Source organism: Mustela erminea, chromosome 11, assembly GCF_009829155.1.
Source record: "Mustela erminea isolate mMusErm1 chromosome 11, mMusErm1.Pri, whole genome shotgun sequence".
Lineage (NCBI taxonomy): Eukaryota > Metazoa > Chordata > Mammalia > Carnivora > Mustelidae > Mustela > Mustela erminea.
In genome coordinates this window covers 97,445,644-97,457,937 of record NC_045624.1, presented here as the reverse complement: position 1 = coordinate 97,457,937, position 12,294 = coordinate 97,445,644, and the positions used below count along the sequence as shown (strand labels likewise).

The following is a 12,294-nucleotide window of genomic DNA, read 5'->3' as shown; positions in this document are numbered from 1 at the left end:
AGTCAATCTGCAATTGTAGTCTTGATTTTGGCCACAACCTATTGGAAAATGTCTTCTAATGTTCCATGTACTCTATAAGCTACATTTGTGTTTGAGTGGGAATTTATTTAACTACATTAGAGGGCTTGGCTACTCACACCTATTTGCTTATTTCAGTGCACTAGGTATTATAACTTTTCCAACAGCAAAGAATGACAGCATAAATTTTGTGGTGGGCATTACTTATTTGTGTGATTCTTTTCTCTCAGTGCAACACAAGGAAATACATTCATGACATAGATAAATAGGTAGAGCTCAGACAAAAACCTCATAGGAAATATCCAAAGCATTTTTAAGGAAAATTATAAAATACCACAAAGACACACAAAAGTAGAATTGTACACATGGAAAACATGCCACATTCTTAGCTGTGAAGATTCAACATTATTATGTTGATTGGGTTTTGTTGTAGAGCTTAAAAAAAAAAAAAGAAAGAAAAAGAAGCAACTAATAACTAGCTAGGAAAACTCTGAAAGACCAGGGTGATGGATAAGCCTGGGTAGTTTTAAAATAGCTTCTAATGCCTCTGTAATTCAGACTGTGTTATACTGACCACAAAGAAGTCAGTGAAACCCAATAGAAACTCCAGAGCCAACTAAAGACAGAAATTGAATACTATATAGGCAACATGTCAAATCGGTGGGGAGAAATAAACTTATTTATACAGAGATTTGAGATCATTGAAGAGCCCAAAGAGAAGGATAAAATCATATACATTTTCACTGTAAATACTAAAATAAAAAGCAAACAGAAAGGTAGATGTAAAGATTGAAACCATGTAAGTACTAGCAGAAAAATTGAGAGGAGGGAACACTTTCCAAAAATGCTGATTAACTTGAGGAGAACATAGACAGCAACCTCTTTGACCTCAGCTGCAGCAACATCTTTCTAGAAACATCGCCAAAGGCAAGGGAAGCAAGGGCAAAAATGAACTATTGACAGTTCATTGAGATCAAAACTTTTGCACAGCAAAGGAAACAGTCAACAAAACCAAAAGACAACTGACAGAATGGGAGAAGATACTCACAAGACATATCAGATAAAAGGCTGGTATCCAAAATCTATAAAGAACTTTTCAAAGCCAACACCCAAAGAACAAGGAATCCAATCAAGAAATGGGCAGAGGACATGAACAGACATTTCCGCAAAGAAGACATCCAGATGGCCAACAGACACATGAAAAAGTGCTCTACATCACTTGGCATCAGGGAAATACAAATCAAAACCACAGTGACATACCACCTCACACCAGTCAGAATGGCTAAAATTAACAAGTCAGAAAATGACAGATGTTGGCGAGGATGTAGAGAAAAGGGAACCTTCCTACACTGTTGGTGGGAATGCAAGCTGGTGCAGCCACTCTGGAACCAAATAGCATGGGGGGTTCTCAAAACGTTGAAAATAGAACCACCCTGTGACCAGCAATCGTACTACTGGGTATTTACCCTAAAGATATAAATGCGACCCGAAGGGGCACGTGCACCCGAAAGTTTATAGCAGCAATGCCCAAAATAGCCAAACTATGGAAAGAACCTAGATGTCCATCAAAAGATGAATGAATAAAGAAGATGTGGGGTATATATAGACAATGGAATACTATGCAGCCATCAAGAGAAATGAAATCTCGCCATTTGCAATGACATGGATGGAACTAGAGGGTAATATGCTTAGTGAAATAAGTCAATCGGAGAAAGACAACTGTCATATGATCTCCCTGATATAAGGAGTTTGAGAGGCAGAGTGGGGAGTTTGCAGGGGTAGGGAAGGAAAAAATGAAACAAGATGGGATTGGGAGGGAGACAAACCATAAGTGACTCTTAATCTCACAAAACAAACTGAGGGTTGCTGGGGGGAGGGGGGTTGGGAGAAGGGGGTGGGATTATGGACATTGGGGAGGGTATGTGCTTTGGTGAGTGCTGTGAAGTGTGTAAACCTGGTGATTCACAGACCTGTACCAAAAAAAAAAGATGAATGAATAAAGAAGATGTGGGGTATATATAGACAATGGAATACTACGCAGCCATCAAGAGAAATGAAATCTCGCCATTTGCAATGACATGGATGGAACTAGAGGGTAATATGCTTAGTGAAATAAGTCAATCGGAGAAAGACAACTATCATATGATCTCCCTGATATAAGGAGTTTGAGAGGCAGAGTGGGGAGTTTGCAGGGGTAGGGAAGGAAAAAATGAAACAAGATGGGATCAGGAGGGAGACAAACCATAAGAGAATATGCCTGATGATTCACAGACCTGTACCCCTGACAGGGGACAAAAAATATATGTTAGTAAAAATAATTAATAAAAAATGCTGGTTACTTTAACATCAAGGGAAAAAATTTTGAGTCAAAAACGAGAGAAGGAAGAGAGAATATTATCAGCAAAGTAAAAATCTAAATGACAAATGTTGGGGAGTGGGGATTGGAATTAGAAAAATAATGACAGCCTTATGTACAGGAGATCACAGGGTGTTTGTCTTTCTCCATCTGACTTACCTCACTTAGGGTGATTCCCTCTAGCTCCGTCTGTGGATGGCACATCATTGCAAATGGCAAGAATTTCATTCTTTTTGATGGCTGAGTAATATTCCATTGTGTATATGTCGCACATCTTTTCTGTCTATTCCGTTCTATGTGGAATCTAAAAAACCAAACAAAAGACAAACAGAGGGGCACCTGGGTGGCTCAGTGGGTTAAGCCTCTGCCTTCAGCTAAGGTCATGATCCCAGGGTCATGGGAGCAAGCCCCATAGCAGGGGGTCTCTGCTCAGCAGAGAACCTTCTTCCCGTTTTCTCTTTGCCTGCCTCTCTGCCTACTTATACGCTCTCTCTGTCAAATAAATAAATAAAATCTTTAAAAAAAAAAAAGGCAAAGAGAAACAGACTGAAATATAGTGAGCAAACTGGTGGTTGTTGGAAGGGAGGGAGAGAGGGATGGGCAAAGGAGATGAAGGGAAATGAAGATGCACAAGCTTCCAGTCACAGCGTGGGAAAGTGCAACATGGGGAACGCAGTCAGTAATACTGTAATACCATTGTGTAATGTGACGTCACACCTGTCATGGTGAGCACTGAATAATGTACGAACTTGTCACTTCACTGGGATGTATGCCTGACACTAATACAGCACCGTGTCTACTCTACTTCAATTTAAAACAAGAAAAGTGGGGACACCTGTGTGGCTCAGTCGGTTAGGGCCCGTCTTTGGCTCAGGTCATGATCCCAGAGTCCCAGGACGGAGCCCCACATCTGACTCCCTACTTGGCAGAAAGTCTGCTTCTCCCACTGCCCCTCACCCCACTCTCGTCCTCTCTCTCTCTGTATTTCTCTAAAATAAATAAAATCTTTAAAATAAAATAAAGATGACATCCTGACCAAGGTAGATACGAATAGAAAGTTCACAGAAAAAGAAATGTAAGTGGTACATAAATAAATGAAAAAGTGCTCAGACGTACTCATAATGAGAAGTAGGAATCAAACCTCCAGAGAACTTCCTCTTGGCACTCATTCTGCAGTCTGTCCGTTTGTGCGATTCGTTAAAGGAGGACAAGCGTGATACACTGATATGGAGTGTCTTCTGGGATTTTTTTTTCATCTTTCTAAATGAAGGGTAACTTTTACTGAAACCCAAAGTTAATGAATGAAGCTGCAATGTGGTAGATTCGTTATTGGCCTCCAAAGAAGAGTTTGCAGGGCTTGAAGCCATAGGGCAGGGCAGCCCTTAATAAAATCATGGTGCCAGCCTGTGATGGGCCCCTGCTTAGTTCTGTGCTCTCACTTCATCCTCCTCACATGGACGCAGAAGCTGCCCAGCTTCCAGAGGCGGAGTAGTTGACCAAATCTGGATTGTGGCTTCTGTTTGCTGAAGGATTTTATGTTCGTGATCCTGTTTCTTTTTTTTTTAAAGATTTTGTCTAAGAGAGAGCAACAGAGAGAATGCACATGATTGTGGGGGGAGAGGCAGAGGGAGACACAGACTCCCCCACTGAACAGGGAGCCCTGTCTGAGGCTCGATCCCAAGACCCCCTGAGACCACAACCTGAGCCAAAGGCAGACACTTCTCCAATGGAGCCCCCCACATGCCCCTCATGCTCAAATTTCTTTGTCCGTTATGTCTTAACTTAGGTTTGATATTTTGCTCACGTCTACCAAGCATGGAGTGTTGGTGATGGAACTTTTCTTATAAACAGTCTGCTCTTGTTTTTATAAATTTTGCTCACCCCACTGACTTTAGGTGAAAGAGCAAGGCTTTCAATCTCACACAGCAAAGGGACCTCTCTGTCTCCACTTTCCCCATCTGTATAGTGGGTATAGCCCTGCCCACTCTGCAGGATCAGCGGTCACAGAGCTCACCTAACGCTCTGGGAAGCCCTCTGAAATGTCAGTAAGCTCGTTCAGAGCTTTACTAGAAAGTCTGTAGGAACTATTGCATATTTTCCCTTAAAATATGAGCAGTTCATCATAGGAGTCTGAAGAGAGAAAAAAAAGATTCTGAAGAGAATAGATTTACATTAAAATATCCTGTAAAAAATAATTTATTTCTTTGAGAGAGAGAGTGAGAGAGAGGAAAGGGCAGAGGGAGAGAGAACCTCGAGCAGATTCCCCACTGAGTGTGGAGCCTGATGCAGGAATTTGATCCCAAGACCCTGAAATCATGGTATGAGCTGAAATCAAGAACCAGCCACTCAACCAGCTGAGCCACCAGGCATCCCTAAAAGAAAATATCCTAATGAGGATGGCCAAAGTAATCAGATCTTCCCTGTAAAGGTAATTCATGTAAACCAAAGTTTACTCTATTCCAGGAATCATCTTCATTTTCTGAAAGGGTCCTTGAATCAGTAAGTGTAATCACCTCCCAAGGAATATCAAGCTGTTTTCCTGGGATTTTGCATTTTTCTGAGAAAATCTCCCTTCCGTATCCATGCAGAGCACACAGTTCCCTCATCTCTCTCTTTTGGGCCCTGAGACGCATGAAGGGGACGTGGTCCATCATCCCTGGGTGTGATTAATGGTGAGATGACATGGCGCTCAGACCACTGTTCCCACCATCTGACCTGTCCCTAAATCACATGAACAGCAGTGATAAACCATACACATTGACAAAACGAGATACCTGAGTTAATTTGTAATTGTGCATGCAAAAATGCCACACACCTCAGAATACCACATCGGTCCCATGAAGTGGAGAATGCTTGGATGGAGGAGGAAAGTGACCCAAGTTCTCATCCTGGTGACTGTTACTAACTGGGGGCCATTGGGCAAGTTGGCAAATGAACCATAGTAACTGACCATTTATGGGCGCCTGACCTTTGTTAGAAAAAAAGCCAGATTCTGTAAATTTGACCAATTTAAAATTGATCAATGTGAGCTACATCGGATGCCATTGCACTGTTTGTTACCGTAAAGTTAAAAAGTCTTTTTGGTGACTGATTTTCAAAAATCAGTGTCTCAATTAAAAAACCAAAAACCAGAAACAAACAACAATAACAACAACAAAGAAAAAAAAACCACACACACACAAAACAAACAAAAAAATAAATTAAAATTGTCTGGGGCCCTCTGACTGCTTGCCCTGTCGAGGCAGTTATGGAAATCCTCCGTCATCATAGTGCCTGCTTCTCATGGATGGAGAATCTGTGTTTGGGGACCAGATGGGAGTGTCCCCCACAGAGTAGTCTGGCCCTAATGGGGACATCTGCAGTGTTGGGGGCCTGCACTGAGGAGCCCAGTGAAACAGCACTTCTTTTGGAAAAGTCATTCCAAACTAAGATGTAAAAGAAACTCCACAGTTTCAGCTTCCCCCGGGTCCCCCGCTTATTGGAGATGCTGAACTTGCACTCAGAATGCCTGAGTCCAAATCCAGCCTCTAAGGGGATCTGAAAGAACTTGCAAAGACACTCTGGGAGGGTGTGTTGACCCGTTTCTGCCACCAGGGGTCAGTGTTCCACAAGCAGAGCCCGGCCTTGGAAAACCTGATTGATTGTGGTTTTTGGACCATCCACAAACGGAGAGCAGGAAAATATGTCCAGGGGGCTGAGCCACGTGTTTGTGATGTAGAACTCATTTTGATTATAAATCAGTTTTGAAGGGCTATTTCGATGGCTTTCCACCTTTCTCTAATGCATTTTGTACTCAAAATTAAGAGAGGGGCGGCGTATGGAAAGTTTTACAAGTGGGATGGGGGAATCACATAGATGCTTACAGCCCGGCACAGGTTTCCATCACTTTGTGGCACCTCGACTGGAAGTTCTCGATTCCTCTCATAGACCCCTAAGATGGGATCTCTACAGGAATGAGCACTAAGCTTCCGCAGCACAGGTGTGTGAGACGGTCCTTGTCCTCTGCCCGTCCCTCGGCTAGAGGGAGCGCTGATGTAGCGGCCCCGCAGGAAGTTTCTGCATGTCCTGTCCACTCACGGTTTCTTGGTGGCACTTGATGACAAGGCTGCAGGTGGCTGCCAGGAGCCCAGGAAATGTAGCGTCAGTGGCTCCTGGGTGACAGCCCCTGCAGCAAGGTCAGAGGAAGGATAGTGGGCTTTCTGGGTCACTGGCGGTCCCCGACACCACCCCCGAGCTGGGGCCACGGAGCCCCGGCCCTGCTTGCCCTGTCTGCGGCTCTTGGCTCCTACCTTGATGGTAGCTCGGGAGAGGCTCTAAGGAAGTGGTTTCACTTCACATCTTCTCACCTTTGGCAACCATTTTACGTATTTACTTTGTAGGAGAATAAGACCTTGCATATGAGATTTTCGGTCACTGGACATGCTGTAAACCGAAAACAGAAGCAACAGCAAGATCTCCAGCAACTTTAAATTAATGGCACATATTAAGTGTGTCAGTTTCTCATTAATCACACTTTGGTAGTAGAGTGACTGAATATTACAGTCATAAAATATTAATACTAATTAGCAAATTGATTTTCAATTAAATTTCAAAATCTCAATAAGTAAGTGACATATTAATTAACCAAATAAAAATCAATTCAGTGATGGAATCTCACTATACAAATAAATTTGGGGAGATTTCATTTGTTTTAGCATACACATATGGGTGATTCCTTATTTTTATTCTAATTATTTGAAAATTGCCGTTTCTAATGACGTCAGCTAGAGAGTGTAATGCTAAATGAGATGAGTGAGAGAAATCCAGGGACTGTATGATCTCACTCATATGTGGAATTTAAGAAACAAAACAAATGAGCAGAGGGAAAGAACAGAGAGAGACAAACAGGGAACACTGGTGGTCACCAGTGGGGAGGTGGGTGGGGGATGGGGGGCAAAGAGTGCACCTGTCACGATGAAAAAATAAAAAAATAAAATTTAAAAAGAGATAAAATAATTATCAAAGCTACCAAAGAGAATACAAGAAAGTCAGAAAAACAAGAAAATCAGTTGCTCCGTATCTTGTGACTGTAACTACCGGCCGTGGTAATTGGTGCCAACAAAGCGAAATTCACGGTCATCTGTTACTGAGAAGCACGGAGGAGAGTTTGAAAGCCTAGTCCACGAATGTGGTGAGTCAATGGCGTGCGGGTAAAACGCGTCCTCTGTCTGCCAGGGGGGCTTCTTTGCAAACATGACGTGTGTCGTAGGAGCCTTTGAGTCCCCCCGTGGCGATCAGGACCCAGCAAGGAAGACAGCACTAGAATCTGGGGAACCTCAGGCACACAACAGTGATGACCCCCAGCGGGCTAGGGCAGGGGTCCTCCACACTCGGGAAACATGCAGGTCTTTGTAGCCATGCTCGTAAGGGAGGGTCTGCGGCGTGGGTTGGGGTCATCAGTTGCCTCCTCCTGAAGGCCCTGGAGGTCCCGCTGTGGTAGGGATGGTCTGACCCCAAGAATGTCTGGGCTATAACGTGTTGAGCCAAGCGTGTTGAGAGTGTGAGGGTTGGTGGTCGTTCCAAGGACTTCCCCAATAAGTGATGTGACTGCCCCTCTGAACCTTGTGGTAACACGGCTTCCGCTTCAGTTCCTCACCTTAAATCAGCAGCTGGCAGGGGTTCCGGAACACGTATATCCGCCCGTGGTTTATATCGTGCCCCCGCAGCACTTCCCAGACGTTCTTCTGGCCCCTCGGACACAACGATGTTTCAGCATTTCCTTCACTGCTGCTTATGTCTTTGTAACCTAGTTTTAGCGTGTGTGTGTGTGTGTGTGTGTGTGTGTGTGTGTGTGTGTGTTACAAACCATGACCGCTGAGTGGGGCATGGTTTATCCTGAGATCACGGGCGTAAGTGCAGAACACAGATCATTAAAGCACCTGGACACCCAGAGGAAGGACCGGCCACAGGTGAGCCACAGGCAGGCCACAGGCGAGCAGGTCATGAGGTCCCCTGGGGAAGGGCATGGGGGAGTCCCAGGGCCAGGATAGATTTCCGCTTTCTCCTGGAAGACTAAGAATCACCTGCTCCCTGCAGGTTCTCCAGGAAATCGTAACATTTGGGTCCAGGACATTCACAATAGAAGAGTAATATGACCTGTTAAGTGTAATTTTAATGGTCTGTGGCAGCTATGAGTATTGGGGTCCTTCCTAGAATGCTGCGGTGAAGCTATTTCTGGGGTCCGCAAGTGATGCTGATCTCAGTGTGGGATGTGCACATGCTCTGTGCCTTTCCTGTTGGTGGGCGACTGCGGTCGGGTTACCCTGCGGAGCTGGGGTGTGACTATTCTCTGTGTCTCAACACGTTTGGGGTCCCCTTCTCTGCCTCCCATGTCTGAGGATCTGCAGAAGAGATAAGTACTCTGTTACGTGTGTGTGAGTGTCCGTGCGTGTGTGTATGTGTTCGCACATGCACAAATGCGTGGAAGTCCCTCCCTAGAGGGTGTCAACTGCCAGAGTTTTTAATGAAAGGGGAAAAAAAATGTGAGAGCGGTCTGAAGTAAGTGACGACATTTGTGTACATAATCCCAGACGTTCTGGAAAAATAAGTGAAATGCATTTGGCAATAACTCAAATCTGTGAAATAGAAAATTCCCCAAACACCCTAAAAATGAGAAGAATCACTTTCTCTGCTCGTTTCAGCAAAGGGAGCATCCAGCATAGGCATTGCTCATATAGTGAGAGAGAAAGCTGTGGCCAGAGCAGGGAAGGTGTTGGCTCGCAGTGTGACACACACACACGCACACACACACATGCACACACGTGACTCTGGAAGGCAGTGTGACTTGGGCAGAAACCAGGAGCTTGGACACACCTGCCCAAGACCTTCAGGTACAGGAGGTTCCAGGGCAAACACCCAAATAGTGGTGTTCTGGGCAGAGATGACCCACCACCACGGGCCTCAGAACTCGGGTGCTTGTGGCGTCTGTGGAAATTGTAAGAGAGGCGGCAGGCCCTGGTGTTTCACAGGGACTCACAGAGGATGGAGGAGAGGCCAGCCAAGCAGCAGCCAAGTGTGTGGGAAGAGGCCTTTTGTGGGGTGTGTGCTCCATAAACCAGCAGGCAGACCTTCTCTCCAGGCCAGGAGACCCCGTACAGGGCCTGATAGCCAACCCCAGCGCAGGAAGGTGAGGTTTGTGTCAGGGTCATGGCACCATGATCCAGAAATAGGGGCTGAGTTTTCTGGGATAAAATGGGAACACTGAGAGATTTTTTGTGGCAGAATTGAATTACTGTACAGGTGTATGTGTGTATGGGTATTCACACACACTCTCTCACACACACTGTCTCTCACACACTCTCACACACACACTGTCTCTCTCTCTCTCTCTCTCTCTCTTTCTCTCTCCATGCCTGGGGGACATTGCTCGGCAGAGGCCGGCTGGGGCCGGGATTCTCTGCAGGACTGGGACTGGGGGTTCGCCCGAGTCATCCCCCCACATGTCCCACCTTGCTGAGACTCTGGAAGGTTCCCTCACTTGATGTTCTCTTGCAGGTCTGTTAGGGAAGGGCTACTGGGGGAGCAGATCTCAGACAGGTGCAGAGCAGAAGCCCTGAGGACCCCTGGGGAGGGAAGGCTGGCCGACTTCTGGGGAGGGAACTGGCGAGACTCTGGAAAGAGCTGTAGGAAGCCCAAGGGTGTTGATGTTGCCCAGGAAGGAGAGAGGCCAAAAGGAGACCTCGCATGCTGGGGGAACCGCTGGGCTACCGCTCGGCGGCAGCTGCTCCTGACGGAGAAGATGAAGGGGAAAGGGGCTCCAGGGGGTCGCTCAGGAGGGGACCCCAACTGACAAGAGGGCAGAACCGACGAGCTGCCATACTTCTGTGTAGGGCTAGTGGAGGTGACCTTAGAATCCCACAAGGAGAGATGAAAACTGACCCTCTGTCCCTTCTGGTGCCTCGCCCCGCCCTCTGCCCTCCCCACTGTGACCCCGGCTCTGGAGGGCAAGGAGTCTGCCCACTGAAGCCGTGCCCATCCACCTGTAACCGGGAGCTGGGACCCGCCAGCTGCCCGGGTCCCTTACAGAGATGAGAGCATCACACCCCTCCCAGGATCGCAGTCCTCTCCGCAGATCTGTCTCGGGTTTCCGGATCTACTATAGCTACCACGCTGGTACTGTCGTCGTGCTTCTGTGTTCCTCCTGGCTGGTTCCCCTTGAAGCGGGAAGGCTGCATGCGGTACTGCGGTCTCCTGTGATGCCCCTTCTGCGTTACCTGCCTTCAGATGGCAACTTCGGCTCCTGCTCTCTGGGCCGGTCTTCTGACTCCCCGGCTTCCCCGGGCCCCTGGGCAGGCCACCCCCATGCTCTGGGACTTGCAGGTCCCCAGAAGCCATCTTCCTCCTGTCTCTCTCTTTACCTGCAACCAAAGTTAATGTCTTCACGGAAGAATGCAGCATGCATGTCAGAAGAACTACAGAATCTTAGCCCTAAAGGTCAGGCACAAAGGATCATGAAGGAGAACCTTAGGAAACCTGCTGCGGACTTTGCAGGCAAACTCTAAGGGCCACCTGAGGACGTGCGTGCTCTGAGGTCCCCTCCCTATCACCGTGACAATATGCACTGTATCAGCTGAGTGTCCTTTGGGGCATCAGAGCCTCTGAGAGTGGGTCTAGGGTAGAGTCACTGGGCACTGTGAGTAGTAAAATACCAAAGCTTCCGAATGATTTACTGCAGTCACGTGAAAGCCATTGAAGGTTTGCCCTGAAAAATCATCGTCATTTGCCTTGAGGTGTGCTCTCCTGAGGGGAGTCCCAGGGCGGGGTTGCACACTCAGATAGATGCTGCTTGTGCAGAGTTGCCATGCATACAAAGACCAGCCCCCGCAGAGGTCAGGGCCCCCGAAGGTGCTGGCGACTGAGGCCCTGCAGCTCTCTCCCGGCCCCTACACCAGGCCGTGTGCTGTGATGGTCAGGGGCGAAGACTGGCACAGTGGCTCTTAACCTTGATTCTTGACCCATGGCTCTTAAAACTCAGCCATCGAAAGCAGATGCCTGATGGGCAGGAAACACACGAAAGGACACTCACCATGGTGGTTCGCTGGAGAAATGCAAGTCCGAGCACCGTGATGGGACCCGCATCCGGCTCTGCGCTCAGCAGGGAGTCTGCTTGACTTTCTCCCTCTGCCCCCACCCCCGCCCCGCTCTTGCAGGCACACACACTTCCTTCAGTAACTAGTATTTGGGATGTGGAAGAATTAGAAACCTCATCTTTGCTGGTGGGAAAGCAAAAGATCACACCTTCCCTGGGAAACAGTTTGTTGGTTTCCCAGTCAGTTCAGTATTGAATATTGCCATGTGACCCAGAGTCCCACTCCTAGATGTCGACAAGGACTGAAAAGTCCTTGTCGACAAGGACTGAGTTTTAGAGAGATAAAGAGAGAGTGCATGCATACAAGAAGGGAAGGACAGAAGGAGAGAGAGAATCCCAAGTAGGCTCCATGCCCAGCACCGAGCCCTTCGTGGGGCTTAATCTCATGACCCTGAGCTGAAATCAAGAGTCGGACACTTAACCAACTGAGCCACCCGGGCGCCCCTCGGACATGGAATTTCGTGGCCGCTCTCTCTACAACGTGATCCATGAAGACAGCAATGTGCCAATGAGGAATGAGCATTTTGAACAACACCTTGGAGGCTTAGTCAGCTCAACCCAGAAAGCCACGGCGGGACCACGGGGTGATTCCTGCCTCTTGAAAACACCCTCCTTTTTTGCTTGAAGCTTCATTCACCAGAAGAGACACCTCCTCTGCTTGATTTCCCCCAGCTCGTGACTCAGTGCCTTGGAGTTAACAGAGGGGCCTCACCGATGTGACATACGCATTAGAAACAGATGTCGCCCAAAGAGGTTTGCTCTCACCTTGCTTCTGTTTGCTGGTCACGGCGTG

The 12,294-nt window shown here is 47.2% G+C and overlaps 1 protein-coding gene across 2 annotated transcripts in view; it reads left to right on the top strand.

The window, feature by feature from the left end:
* The window catches only part of COBL (cordon-bleu WH2 repeat protein), a 255,236-nt gene that overhangs the window by 124,223 nt on the left and 118,719 nt on the right, over positions 1–12,294 (top strand). The gene's annotated exons all lie outside the window — the stretch shown is intronic.